The following is a 15,286-nucleotide window of genomic DNA, read 5'->3' on the forward strand; positions in this document are numbered from 1 at the left end:
TCAAGTCTTAGCACCAATGAAATTACCTGGTGCGAGTGAGAAGGAAACACAAGACACAAACAAACCTGCTTAGGAGTTTATTAGAGGGAGGTGCGTACAGACCTGGGGATCAGTGTGTGGAGGGGGGAGATGGCGCATCCAGCTTTTAAAAGCTGCCTAGCACATGCTCACGGGGGTTGGCGTCACTACATCATACACTGATGATGCGGATGGGTGACTCACGCATGCACACAAGGGTTTTAGCTGAGTCATACGTGGATGTAACCACGCATGCGCACACGTGGGTCACGCAGGGCCCTTTGTGCCCAAGGGCCCATCTGCACGTGCCTGCCTTTAGAACCCGGGAGTGAAGCCTTATCTGTGGTTAAATAATTACATGGGCTGTGTGAGACTGTGGAGTATGAGGAGAAAGCCTAAAAAGGAGGAATTTGAGAAAAGAAATTGAGAGTTCCTCACTCACTTTAATTTTTAAAAATAAACTATAATTGTGATGGTTAATCTTGCCAATTTGAGGGGATTTAGAATGATTATGGAAAACAAATCTCTAGGCCTGTCTGGGGATTATCTAGAGTATGAAGTAGGAACACTAACCCTAAATGTGGGTGGCACCATGGAATAAAGAGGAGAAGGTGCTTCCTGGGCACAAGCATCTCCCTCTCACATGACCTGTTCCTGCTACCAATCTGCATACACTGACAACATGACAGCTCCAAGGAAGGTTTCATTGTCGATATGAGGGAGGGTACAGTCAGAGGCATCTGGAAGAATCCAGAGCAGACAGTCAGAGCTCCTAGTGTAGAGGGAGTGGATGTAGAGCAAAGGGATGTCCCTCATGAGACCACAATGATGAATAAGGAGGTCCTGTGACCCTGTGACTGGGTGCTCCAAGAGCAGGCACTCCTCAGAATACCGCCAGTGTTGGCTGTGCTCCAGCAGGTGAACAATAAGCAGAGGCATGGTTTTCTTATGTCTGGATCTCTGGAGAGATGTAGAATGCCCCGCCCTCTCTTACTCTGTGACTGACCTACAGCTGTAGCAAAAGGAGACTGATGAAGATCCAAGTCCGTGGAGCAGAAGTCACAGTCCTTTTCAGATTTCTACAATCCACTGTCCTACCAGAAGCCTGGTTGAGCTTCACACGAGACCAGTGTCCTGCTTGAAGGCACTGTGTGGCCCCAATACACAGGATCTTATGCTACAGGACATGATGTCTGCAGTGTCTCCAAGCTTCTCATCTGAACTCTGATGGAGGAGAGTCATCTGTCTATGTTACTTTCATTGGTTAGTAAAGAAACTGCCTTGGCCCTTTAATAGGACAGAAAATTAGGTAGGCGGAGTAGACAGAACAGAATTGTGGGAGAAAGAAAGCAGAGTGAGGCAGACACTTCAGGCAGACGCCATGCCTCTCCTCTCCAAGACAGATGCAGGTTAAGATCTTTCCCAGTAAGCCACCCCTTGTGGTGCTACACACATTACTAAATATGGGTTAAAGCAAGATGTGAGAATTAGCCAATAAGAGGCTGGAACTAATGGGCCAGGCAGTGTTTAAAAGAATACAGTTTCCGTGTAATTATTTTGGGTGTAAAGCTAGCCGGGTGGTGGGACGCAGCCCACCGTTCCTTTTACAGAACTCATACTGGACCCCATTTGATGTAGGAACAACGACCTTCCTTCTGTTCCCTCACTGTGCCGAGCTCTCACCTCAGGGTCTCTGCACTCACGGTTCCTCCATCTGGAACCCTTGAAATCTTGCTAAGGGCACATCCTCCAGTTGCTGCTTAAACACCATTGTCTCCGGGAAGGCCTCCCTCACCACTCACCTGGTATAGCACCCTTTGGTCTCAAGTCACTTTCAAGTTCATTAACCAGCTTTATTGGGTTTTGCCTCTGGTCATTTATCACAATTGGAAATGAATGAATACAGTTCTCTTAAAAAAAAAAAAAAGAATCCAGAGCAGAGAGACAAAGTAATGGGCCTAACATGACCAGAATGAACTTGGCCATGAGAGGAGGCAGAGATGGGGAGAGGAAGAGAGAGGGAGTCAAGAGAGCATGTAACTAACCAAAATAGCAAGGTCATAAGGAAATGAGAAGCTGGTGGGAGGAAAGCCCAAGGATAAAGGGTAGGGTGAGAAGAGTCAGGGTGCCAGCATAAACTCTGCAACAGGTTCGTCCGATACGTGGCAAGCACAGAGGCCGGAATGTTTTTTAGTATGCTAATAGGCACCACAGATAGCCATCTGAATGGAGTTCATTTGGACCTGACACTTATCTTTCCTGAGATGAAACTAAGTCAAACCCTTCCATCCATGCTGTGGTGGTGTACACAGAGGCTGGTGGATCTACGTGAATTCAAGGCCAGCATGGTCTACAGAGTGAGTTCCAGAAGAGCCAAGGCTATACAGAGAAATCCTAACATAAAACCACTCCTACCCACATAAAAATAAAAAGCAAATCCAGAAACAAACAAAACAAAAATCCCTACCTTCCTTCCTTAAATTGCTATTCACAGGTATTTTGTCTCAGCAACAAGAAAAGTAACTAATACTGTAGAAAACCACCATCTTTAAGTATTGGATCTACTGAGTTTATAGAGAGATGTGCCGCCTTAAAGTACCGTTCAGGAAACGGGGAGCCAAGGAAAGTTTCTAAGTGGGAAAGAGAGGTCGTTGTATTTGGAGATAGTTTTTTTTTTTTTTTTTTTTTTTTGTAAATAGCCTTTCAGCTTTGAAAAAATGGTGTGTAGGGCTGGAGAGATGGCTCAGAGGTTAAGAGCATTGCCTGCTCTTCCAAAGGTCCTGAGTTCAATTCCCAGCAACCACATGGTGGCTCACAACCATCTATAATGGGGTCTGGTGCCCTCTTCTGGCCTGCAGATATACACACAGACAGAATGTTCTATACATAATAAATAAATATTAAAAAAAAGAAAAAGAAAAATGAAAAAATGGTGTGTACTCCCTTAAACAATTCAGGCAATATAAAATAAGAGTAACTTGAAACCTAACAAATCTTTTTCAAAGATAACCTCTGATATCCTTTCGGAGAATCTCTTTCCTGAAACCGTTATGCTTTTATATCCTCAAACTTCAAATAAATTGAACCTGTCTAATCATGCTGTTTTTGTAACCAATTTGCCCTTCTGGGAGCAAATAGTGAAGAGCCTTCAGTGTCTAAAGATATTCATCGGACTTTAAACGGCTGCTTAGCACTGCGTTGCAGGTATACATCACCATTTATTGAATCAGCCCATACTGATGTGATGGAGGAGAGTTATCTGTCTATGTTTCTTTCATTGGTTAATTAATAAAGAAAACTGCCTTGGCCCTTTAAGAGACAGAAAATTAGGTAGGTGGAGTAGACAGAACAGAATTGTGGGAACAAGGAAGTAGAGTTGGGGAGACGCTTCAGGCAGTCGCCATAGTGGGTCTCCATGCTGCTCCTCTCCGAGATGGACGCAGGTTAAGATCTCTCCTGGTAAGCCACACCTCGTGGTGCTACCCAGATTACTAAATATGGGTTAAAGGAAGATGTGAGAATTAACCAATAAGAGGCTGAAACTATGGGCCAGGCAGTGTTTAAATGAATACAGTTTCCGTGTAATTATTTTGGGTGTAAAGCTAGCCGGTGGCCGGGTGGTGGGACGCAGCCCCGCCGCTTCACACTACACTGATGGATACCTACATCTTTCCCACCTCCTATTCAACAACCTCTCCATAACCTTAGTCATTCTTTTCTAAAATTTTCGATCATTTTTGCAAATTAAATACCTATAAGCAATGTAAATGTAAACAAATGTCCTTTTTACATGGGAATTTAAGTTGCAGAATTGTCGTCTAATTTGCAGAGAAGCCAGTGAGGCGGCTGCTGAGTTAGTTCTGGAGAGACAGTGACAACGGGGATGGCGAGGAGAGTGCAGAATTATAGATGATGTAGGCCATCTAGGTCCAAGCTAGTAATAGTCCTTCCCCCTTTCCTCTCTTTCACTTATTTCTTAACATGGAGGAAGGACTGAGAACTACATGTCCCAGTATTTCGCAAGGACTACACTCCTGGGAACTGTAGTGCCGGGTCTGAGAGGGGTTCGGAAAGAGAAGAAGGGCAGCTGTGTGAGGCATGCTGGGAGGTGTAGTCCCTCAGGCGGAAGCGAGTGCTTGTGTAGGTTGGAGACGCAGAATGTTTTGCTTCATGGAGATGAGGCTGCAGAAATATCCGACTTCCCTCTCAAGCGTTCTTTGTTTTGTTTTTGTTTTTTTTGTTTTTTTTCGAGACAGGGTTACAAAAGTCTCCCGTGGACCGTCGGCTTCATTCCATTGACCCAAAGGGGTGCTGCCCCAGTACCGCCGCGCGGTTGGAAGATGCAGGCCGCGCAGGGCCGTGGCAGAGCATGCCGGTAGTTATAGTCCAGGAGCTCTGAGGCTGTGGGACGTGTTGGGACGGCGTGCAGGCTCCTCCTCCCCCGCCCTTCTCAGCGGTCCCCCGCCCCATCCCTCAACCTCCTCCTCTTTTGCCTGCAGCCAAGCGTCCCCTTCCCCCATCGTCGGGTTTCTCCGCGGCTACTGCAGCGGATTCAGAGCCGAGTAGCTGAGGAGAAGGAGGAGGAGGCTCCCGTCCCTGCGCGCCATCCACCACCCTACTGGACACGGACGAGGGAACGAGAGCGTCGCCGCTGTAGCCTCCGGAGAAGACAAGGGCACCGCCGCCTCAACTGCCGCCGCCGCCGCGGTTTTCGCTTGTAGCAGCTCGCTGGTGAGGAGACCCCCGGACCCCGGCCCGCTCCTATGGAGCTTGGGCTGGTGGCGCCGGCGAGAATGAGGGTGGGGGCCGTGGGGCTCCCACGCCGGCCTTGGGGGGAGGGGACTGAAGTAGCGATGGAACGGCGGGCTGGTGGGGTAGACTTGTCCGAGCGCGGGCTGGGGGTTGGGTGAGGGTGGGACACCAGCAGGTCAAGGGAGGGTAGCGGGGGAGGGGGGGCGACTTTACATGGAGAAGGAATTACCAGACCTGGGACGGGAGCATGGTGTGTGTGGGATATCGAGGTGGAATTTGGGATTGTCTTTTGGGCTAGGTGGAAGGTGAGACTTGTGTGTGGGGGGGGTGTCTCTTAATGGGGGAGGGGACTGAATGAAGGTGATGATTTGGGGTTGGCCTGAAGCAGTTGACAGCTTGGGGTCAGAGCTGGGGTGGGGGCTAAGGAGATCTTTTCAATGCGGAGTGGGATATAATAATGTTGGCTAGGACTCCGCGGAGTGCTAATTTTGGAGGGTGGGATTTGGGGTAGACGGGGGAAAGACTGATGGAGATGGTAGGAGCTGGGGATGAGGGGTTTGCCATGGGTTGAGACTTAAGCTTGAAGTGGGCTTCTGGGGATGGTAGAATTTGTGGATACTTAAGGAAATAGCTTGAATTTGGAGAGAACAGAAGCGGTAGAATTTGGGGTTTTCTGGGGGTCGGCTGCTGGAGGTTGGAATATGGGCTGGGAGGGGCGAGACTTCCAACTACAGGAGATGGGTGGTAAACTGACGGGAGGGAGTAAATTGTACGTTGGGCCCCAAACAGGAAGGCAGGGATTGAAATTGGGGATGAACGCACAGTGGAAAAGGATTTAGGGTGAGTTTAGAGTCACTGGAGGGAACAAGGTGGCTCCCCTGGGCATGAGTTGGAGGCAGAGGGTATGTAAGACTACTTACTCAGCTGGACCTACCTACTGAAAGAATAGTGGCAGGGGGTGAGCAAGCTTAGGGGATGGTGTCTTAAAGAGAATGTCTCTGCCAGTTTTGCAGGAAATGTCTGATGAGCTGGTTACCTGTGTGGTGGTAGAGGGTGAATTTAAGACGTGGGAGAGCCAGTATTTTGGGAAGGGTAGGGACAGAGAGAATGCAGAGGGCCAGTGAGCAGTGCTGGGAAGGAATGGACTGGCTTATGTAGGAAAGGATGTCCTCTAAGACACACCAGAGGTTTAGGGCCTAGAACACTTAACATGTTAAAGAACATGGTTGCTTTAGTGAGAGACAATAATAATAAGGTCATTAGAAGGTCTTCCAAAACGGACAGAGAAGTTATATTAAAGAGTCTCCTGGGGGGATCTTATGCTGTCAGTTTGACCTTTTTGTTTGGTCTATGTTGGTATTGTCTGGAAATAACAGCCCAAGGGTAAAGTTTTGAGAGAACCTTCATTTAAGGTAGAATTAATGGAAGGGGATTGTCTTGCCATTCCTATGTCATAAAGAGAAACTTGGGGGTTGGGGGAACCTACTCTCAAAGTAAAGGTGGGAGAAGGTGAAATTGTGTCTGCCCTCTCCTTTCTCCCCCTCCCCGGTACACTGAAAGCTAGTTCTGGAATTTGTCATTTAAATGGACTTTGATGAACTTGAGGTTGTTAAGGGTGCATTCTTGCTTGAGAACTGATTAATTATATTGAAAGATAGGAAAACTGAATTTATTTTCTAGGCAGACAAGGTGCATGTATGTAGAAAGAAGTTAGCAAGCCCCTCTTCCCCCCAATAAAATTGATTGCTTGACAACTCCATTTATTGGTGTCCTTGTTTGCAAGGCAATTAGGCCCATCATTGTATTGCAGACTAATAATCCTGAGATGAATCTTGGCATTACCATTTTATGTAAACACAGAGAAGACAGGAAATAGAGAAATGTAATAAATATTCATTTGGTACTGACAGAGTTGTTCATTTGATTATCTTTTGACATTACTTGATAAGAGTTAAAATAATTGGATTGTTTCTATAGATTGAATTTTCTTCTAAAGGAATTCAACTAATCAGAATTCTGTCAGGTGTGGATAAATGAAGTATATACAGCCATATTTTATTTTTAAGGGGATGATGTTGATGTAGGCACGTTGCAGTAACTACAAAAACAATGACTCCATCTATTTAATCAGAAATTTGATTTAAAGCTTGAGTAAGTTTTTTCTTGTTGATGATGGAAGGTAGAGGAGTATAAAGAGAGGGGACATCTTTAGGGACACAGCTTTCTGGATTTATTTGTATTAACTATGATATGTTAAACTTGAAGTGGTTGTTGATTAGAGAAAAATGAGGAGAAATGAAAAGAAGATAAAATTGATACCAATATGAATTTTTTGTTGTTAAAAAATTTTTTAGCTACAAAACAAACCGTTTTCCTTGGATTTCATAATTGAACACATAAAATGCCCATATGGAGTCAAAATTTGCCTCCCCTCATGGGTGGAGTGATGGAGGGGTAGACATCCTTGGAATTGGAATTGTGGGGTTTTTTGTTGTTTATTTGTTCTTGTTTTTGTTTTTTGGATGCTTTCTGTATCCTATAACAACAACAAAACAACAACAACAACAATAAAAAACCCTAGCTTAAGCAATAAGAATGTAATCTAACCAGTGAGGGCATTTCTCCTCATAATTTTGTTCTGGGGTCCAGACATTGCTTTTGTGAATTTGCTGATGCACTGGCTGTTCATGTTAAAGCCCTAGTTTTTGAAAGCTCAAAATGAAAAGCAGTCACCTGGGAGAATTGTGTTGGTGAATATATTTTTCCTATAGTCATGGTTAACTGTGCAGTAGTGAAGAGACAATGGGGAAAAGTAGAGAACAGGTGGAGGATTGGTAGACAGAAGCCTGGGGAAAGTGAAGAGCCCATGAATTTAGGAGTCAAGAGTTTTGACTTCAAATCCCAGTTTTGATTTCAGTGTTTGAAAGGGGACTGATTTTAGTAAAGTCATAAAACCCTTTTTATACTTAGTGGTAATTATTGCACAACACTGTGAATACATTGAAAATCTTGAATTGTGTGTTTAACTGTGGTAAAATGGCAAAACAAAGCATTCATACTTCATAGAGGCTGTCAAAGGAGACAAACGAGTTCATGTCTTAAACACCTTGTGTGTATATAAAATGTATGTCCACTATTTATTTATTTATTTATTAAATACCTTGTTGTATATAAAATTATGTCCACTATTTATTTAATGCCTGCTCAGTGCGAGGGGAGATGGAGATGAGCTAAGAGCAGTTTTCAGGGAGCTTTCGGTGTCATGGGAAGGACAGACTGTTTTCATTTTAGAAGTGAGGCAGAATGAATGTGGTGGCTGACGTGTGGATTCTGAAGCTCACTGCTACTAGATGTGACCTTGGGCACAACGAGAGTATCTGTAAAGTGAGGAAATAAAATTAGCCTCATTAAGTTTGTTTTGTGGGTTAAATAGAATAAGTTAATAAAGCATTTAACACAATGTGTTATGTAGTGCATGTTAAAACAATATTAGTTTTCGTTATCTTGGAGAGATGGGCAGAAGCTAGAATGGTGAATGGTTCACCTGCCACTGACTTACTTCTTAGTGTTATGACATTCTTTTGTTTATAAAGAAGTTATTAGTTATAAATAAGTTATATTATTTTGAAATCATAATTCATCTACAGTTTGTATGTTTATAGTTTAGTTACTTTAAGCAATTCATAAAATATAAAAAAAGAGCGGTTAGCTTCATAATCTAGCAAATAGCAGCTATGCTGTTAAAAGTAATAAAATGCTTTGTTTAAGGGCAATAAGTGACAGAGTATGAGTTATATTTTCTAGAATTCTGATTCCCCAACCTGGGAATTTTTAAATTATGAAATGGCTCATATGTGATACATAAAGGTGTATTTAACACAAATCCACAGTTTAGAATAGTAAGTTGAGCCAGGCATGGTGGCACACACCTTTAATCCCAGCACTCGGGAGGCAGAGGCAGGCAGATCTCAGTGAGTTCGAGGCCAGCCTGGTCTACAAAGAGAGTTCCAGGACAGTCAAGACTGTTACACAGAGAAACCCTGTCTCGAAAAACCAAAAGAAAGGAAAAAGAAAGAAAAAGGACTACGGGATTTCTTCCTAGTGAATTTTTGGGGCCCAATGCCACATTAAGTGTTATTAATAGCTAAAAAGGAAAGAATTAAGGATTTTTTGAAGTGGCAGATATATGTTGTTTGTTTGCCATTATTCAGACAAATATAGCTACTTCTCTTTGTTTTTTGTAATAATTACAGAAAGTAACAGAGTGAGGACTATTTGTACACATTGAAGAGGGTATTAATACTCGTTGTTGGGTTGATACATAAATAAGGACAAAGTATATAGACATATAGTTTCCATTTACTATAGTAGCTATTATTGTTACTGATAGATTTATTCATTTATAATGTACACAGTCTTCTGTCTGCATGTACACTTGCAGGCCAGAAGGGGATACCAGATTTCATTATGAATGGTTCTGAGCCACCATGTGGTTGCTGAGAATTGAACTCAGGACCTTTGGAGAACAAGTCAAGTGCTCTTAACGGCTGAGGCATCTCTCTAGCCCGTTACTGATGTTTTTATTTTAATTTTGAATTGTTTCTCGAGACTGCCCTTTTGTTACTTGAGTATTTTCTATCTTTTAACTGTTGAGATTGTATACATGTATCACCATATCCAGCTCAAAAACTTAATTTTTTTGTTGTTGCTGTTGTTGTTGCTGAACCCAGGGTGTCTCATATATATGCAGGGCAAGCACTCTGATAAGCTTTATATCCAGACCAAACTTTTATTGTTGATCTTTTTTTTAATTTTAAAAACTTATTTATTAATTATGTATAAAGGGGTTCTTCCTACATGTATCCCTTCAGGCCAGAAGAGGTAACCAGATATCATTACAGAAGGTTGTGAGCCACCATGTGGTTGCTGGGAATTGAACTCAGAACCTCTGGAAGAGCAGGCAGTACTCTTAACCTCTGAGCCATCTCTCCAGCCCTACTGTTGATCTTTTTAAAATTTTTGTCTTATTATGCTGAGCAGTGATAGTGGATGCCTTTAATCCCAGCACTCGGGAGACAGAGACAGATGGATCTCTGTGAGTTCGAGGCCATCTTGGTCTATAGAGTAAGCTCCAGAGAAACCCTGTCTCGAATCCCTGCCCCCCCCTGAAAAATTATTGTTTGATCTTCTAGGTTTTCTGTTTAGCAGGGGGACCATCATCATCATCATCATCATTATTTGGATTTTCAAGAAAGGGTTTCTCTGTATAACAGCTTACAACATCATTTTTTTTTTTTTTTTTTGCTTTTGCTCATCATTTTCGATTAAATGATATTCCTTAAGAAATCTTTGAGAATAGTTAAGGTTGTCATAACAACAAAGTGCCCTACTTTGTACCCAGAGAACATCTAGTGCATGTCCTGACTTTAGGAAATTTAATTCTTGTTTTGTTTTATTTTGTTTTGCTTTTTGAGACAGGGTTTCTTTGTAGCTTTGGAGCCTGTCCTGGAACTCGCTTTGTAGAGCAGGCTGGCCTTGAACTCACAGAGATCCACCTGCCTCTGCCTCCCAAGTGCTGGGATTAAAGCTGTGCACTACTACCACTCGGCTATTTTTTAGAATTCTTGAGGGTAGGAAGTCTAAGATCATGTTGCCAGCAGATTTGGCATCTGCAAAGGACTCTTTGTTTTTAAGATGATTCTTTGTTGTTGAGTCCTCTGGAAGGGACCAAAGCTGTGTCTTCCTTGGGTTGAGGAGCCAAAAGAATTAGGTGTAGGAGGCTCCTTTTATACTGTTAGAAGCCCATTCACAAGAGTGGAACCTCATGACTTCATCACTCTCCCAGAATCCCTGCCTCTTAATATATATAAAAAAGGGGTTAAGTCTCATCAGGAATTTTGAAGGACACAAATACTTAAACTATAGCAGTGATATTTATGTAAAATCATAAATTGAAAAGAGGTTGTGCTTGATATCAGGCACACACCTGTAATTCCAGGATTTGGGAAGTAGAGGCAGAAAGATGAGTTCAAGTTTGTCCTTGGTTTCATAGCAAGTTGGAGCCTGTTTAAGAAGTAAAAAACACATTTTTTTCTAATCTTTTAAATATTTGCCTGGATTCTTGTATGCTTCTGAATTCAATCAATTGCCATGGCTTACTTTTTGTGGAGTATATAAAGAAAATTCAGCCCCCCATAGGTATGTGGGTTAGGAAAGGAGGGAGTGCTGTAACCCCAGTACTTGAAAGGTTTAGTTTGAACTACACAGAAGACCCTGTATTGAAAACAGGCAAGCAAGTGAGCAAACAGCCCCAGAAATACTTTTTAATCTATTTATTAGATAGTTGTAAATATTTTGATACCGTACAAAAACTGTAAAAGAAACAACTGTAGTTTCTCTCTCTTTTTTTCTTTCCTTCCTTTCCTTCCTTCCTTTTTAAATTTTTTATGTTTTGGTTTTTCAAGACAGGGTTTCTCTGTGTAGTAGCACTCTGACTGTCTTAGAACTCTGTAGACCAGTCTGGCCTCGAACTACAGAGATCACTTGTCTCTGCCTCCTGAGTACTGGGACTAAAGGTGTGTGTCACCACCGCCTGGCTCATGTTAGTATTTGATGAGGGTTTCCTTAGCTAGTAGATGACTACTTCCGGCTGTGTGATCACATAAGAGGTGGTATGATTGCTTTCATGAAAACATAGTAAAGTTTTCTTGTATCTTTTTTCTTCTTTTTTTCCTTCCTTCCTTCCTTCCTTCCTTCCTTCCTTCCTTCCTTCCTTCTTTCCTTCCTTTCTTTCTTTCCTTTCTTTTCTTTCCAGTACTTGATTTTGTTCCAGCTTGCCTGGCTTAGAACTCACAGAAATCCATCTGCCTCTGTTTCTTGATTGCTAGGATTAAGGCAAAAACCATCATTATCTATCCAGTCTGTCCTTTTTTTTTAAAGTGTGTGTGTGTGTGTGTGTGTGTGTGTGTGTGTGTGTGTGTGTGTGCTGAACTCATTGTGAAGGTCAGAGTATAATTTTGGCGAGGTGTTTTTCTCCTAACGTTTATTCCCAGAGTCAAACTCAGGTTGTCAGACTTGATAGCAAGCACCTTTACCTGCTAATCCATCTTGTACGTCTCTTTTTTATTTGCTCATTTATTTTTTATTGATTGATTGATTGAGGCAGGGATTCATGCGATCTAGTTTGTCTTCAAACTTGCTGATCCTCCTGCTTCTGCCTCTCAGGTGCTGGGATTATAGGCATGACCTTTTCTCTGGTGTCTCTTTTTAACAAGAGTGCTAATTTCATCATTAGTGTAAACTAAATGTCATCTAAATCTCATTATAAATAATCTAAACTGGGGGCTGAGAGTTAGCTCATCGGTTAAGAGCACTTTCCAGAGGACCCAGGTTCAATTCGCAGCACCCACATGACAGCTCACAACTGTCTGAAAAATCCAGTTCCAGGGGATCTGACACCGTCACACCAATGCACATAAAAAAATAAACGTTAAATAAATTTAAAAGAATAATCTAAACCTAATGTCCCCAAAGGCTCCAATTTCCAATGTAACTGCCATCTTATTGGGCTTCAGCATCTATTAAAGAGGGAGTTACACAACTCTGTGTAACTGAGTGATCTTCTGTGGCTCTGTGTGATCTTCTAAAAACGTCAGTGTTTTCTCCTATATAATGTAAAAAAAAAATTGCATTAGTAATATTACTACTGATTCCCTCAGACAAATCTTTTTTCTTTTCTTTTTTCTTTTTTTCTTTTTGTTTGGTTTTGGTTTTGCGAGACAGGATTTCTCCGTGGTTCTGAAGACCAGGCTGGCCTCAAATTCACAGAGACCTACCTGCCTGCCTCTGTTTCCCCAAGTCCTAGGAGTAAAAGCGTGTGCTGCTATCACCAGCAACACATCTTGTCTTATTTTCTTTTGAAAGTTACAGATTTATAATGGACAACAAATACTAACTGCTGTTTTCTTGAGTAACAGTCTTACATTGTTCATTTTTGAAAAAAAAATGTCTGCCAAACATCTAAGTCTGAATGATTATGGTTTGCCTGCTGTGGTGTTATTTTGTTTTTGCTCTAACAAATAAAGCTTGCCTGAAGATCAGAGGGCGGAGCTAGCCACTAGTTAACCATAGAGGTCCGGAGGTCTGTACAGACAGACAGGAAATAATATGGCTGGGCAGAATATAAGGTGGGAGGAGTTAGCAAGGTAAGAGTTGGCTGTGGCTTGCTCCTTTGTCTCTCTGATATTTTAGCGTTTACACTGATTCCTGGCTCTGGGTTTTTATTATTAAGACCAATTAGAATTTGTGCTACATCCTGCCAGTTGTTTGTTCCATTGAAAATGGAGTTTTATGAAAAAAAGAACTAGTTCAACTTTCAACCTTATGGCAAGGATGTTTTAGAGCTTTTGAGTCATTTCTTGTACTTTGTTACATAGCAAAACCACTTTATATTTGTGTCTTTTTTCATTTACCGAATGAAAAAAGATACGTAGTTAAGGATTGACATTTGAGATTTAGCAAATTAATAATCTTTGTGGCTTCATCAGAAACAAAATAGTGAAACTAATAGTTCTGGTGTTTGTTTTTGTTTTGTGTGTGTTTTTACAGTTGGTTTCATTTCCTCAATTTAATCTAAACTGACTTGCTTTTATTTAGTGTATTTCCAGGCTAATTTCTTTCTTCCTTTTTTAGGGGGGAGGTGGGTTTCAAGACAGGGTTTCTCTGTGTAACAGTCCTAGCTGTCCTAGAACTCTGTAGACCAGGCTGGCCTCAAACTCACTGAGATCTACCTGCCTCTGCCCCTCACGTGCTAGGATTAAAGGTGTGTGCCACCACTGCCCCGCCCAGGCTTGTTTCTTATGAAGTAGCAGTTCTTTACCTCTGGATTGCGACACCTTTGGGGGTTGTGTATTAGATATTCTATATTTCAGAATGATTCATAATAGTAGCAAAATTACAGTTATGCAGTAACAACACAAATAATTTTATGGTTGAGGTCACCACAACATGAGAAACTGTATTAAAGAGTTGCAGCATTAGGAAGGTTGAGGAACAGAGCCAGTAGCTTCTCAATCAATGAAGACAGCTCTAGAGAAGGCCTATAGAACTCTTGTACAGCTGTGAGTCTTCAGTTCATTAGACGTCAGGAGTGGGGTTCTGAGTCCACCTGCATACAAGTCATACAGCTCTTGTTCCTACCACCACTGAGCATTTTACATCCCTGAATTCCATAAGAGTTCTAGGAACTAGGGGTGAATAAGATAAAGTACATACTATTAATCTTAACTAGTTAAAAATTTAATTTATTGAGCGCTAGAGAGATGGCTCAACAGTTAAGAGCACTGAGTGCTCTTCCAGAGGACCCGGGTTCAATTCCTAGCACCCACATGGCAGCTCACAACTGTCTGTAACTAAATAAAATTTTAAAAAATTATTGAATAGCAACTTTTCCTTTTGTTACATTAGATTTCTTTAGAGAAGCTTGGTTTAAATAATTGAGGTTACTAGGAATGGAGCTTCATGTCTATACTCCCAGTACTTTGAAAGCTGAGACAAGAAGATTGACAATGAGTTTGAGCTAGTCAGGGCTGCAGAGTGATACCCTATCACATGTGGATTGTAGTATCTCAGGGATAGACCACTAGGACCTATGTTTGATTCTCACATGGGGCGGGAGGGTCAGGGGAATAAAAATGATCATTTGATACTGACACTGATAGTATTTTTATGTCATTTAAGTTTATTCATCATTATAATTTTGCAAATGAGTTTAAATTCCTTTTGTTGGATTTTCTTGATGTGTGATATTCAAAACGATTTAATTTTTTGTAACTTTTTCTGTTTATTAGATGAGGATATAGTGATATGTAGCTATTGTGAAGACTGTAAATGAAATAAAGTAGTGCTTGGTACAGGACATGATTTTCTGTAAATCATAGTTCCATTAACTGTTAGTGTTTCCTTCAAACTCACATACCGAAGCTCTAATCCCCAATGTGATGGAATTTGGTGCATGATTAGATCTTGGTTGTAGAATGCTCATGATGGGGTTAGTGTCTTTATAAGATGACATACTAGGAACATGCCACTCTCTCTGTTCTCCACTGTGAGGATGCAATGAGATGAGTGCCATCTGGAAGACAGGAAGCAAGTTCTCACTAGACATTTCATCTCCTGGCACCTTGTTTTTGGACTTTCCAGCTTCCGAACTTGTAAGAAATAAATGTTAATAGTACCAGTTACATACGCAGCCAGAACTAAAACTGATAGCCTGTTTATTATCACTTTCACTTTGATTTTTTTTTTAAAGGTTGACGCTTTATAGTCTAAGCTGGCCTCAAACCCATAGAGATATGCTGTTCCTGTCTTTTGAGAGTTATGATTATAGACATTTATTTTGCTCACTTTGACTTTGAGGAACTGGACACATTTAGAAACCTTACTAACCCTTCCAATAGGAATTAAGTGTAGAATTCATTTTCAAGTTTATGTGATATTAAAAAAAACCCTTCACTTT

At 41.6% G+C, this 15,286-nt stretch overlaps 1 protein-coding gene across 1 annotated transcript in view; it reads left to right on the forward strand.

The window, feature by feature from the left end:
* The first annotated feature begins 4,473 nt into the window (after positions 1-4,473).
* Fam168a (family with sequence similarity 168 member A) overlaps positions 4,474-15,286 on the forward strand; it is a 136,435-nt gene continuing 125,622 nt past the window's right edge. Inside the window, exon 1 of the mRNA XM_038330899.1 lies at positions 4,474-4,749. The gene's annotated coding sequence lies outside the window, so the exon portion shown is untranslated. The remainder of the gene's footprint in view (positions 4,750-15,286) is intronic.

Source organism: Arvicola amphibius, chromosome 1 (genome assembly GCF_903992535.2).
Source record: "Arvicola amphibius chromosome 1, mArvAmp1.2, whole genome shotgun sequence".
NCBI lineage: Eukaryota > Metazoa > Chordata > Mammalia > Rodentia > Cricetidae > Arvicola > Arvicola amphibius.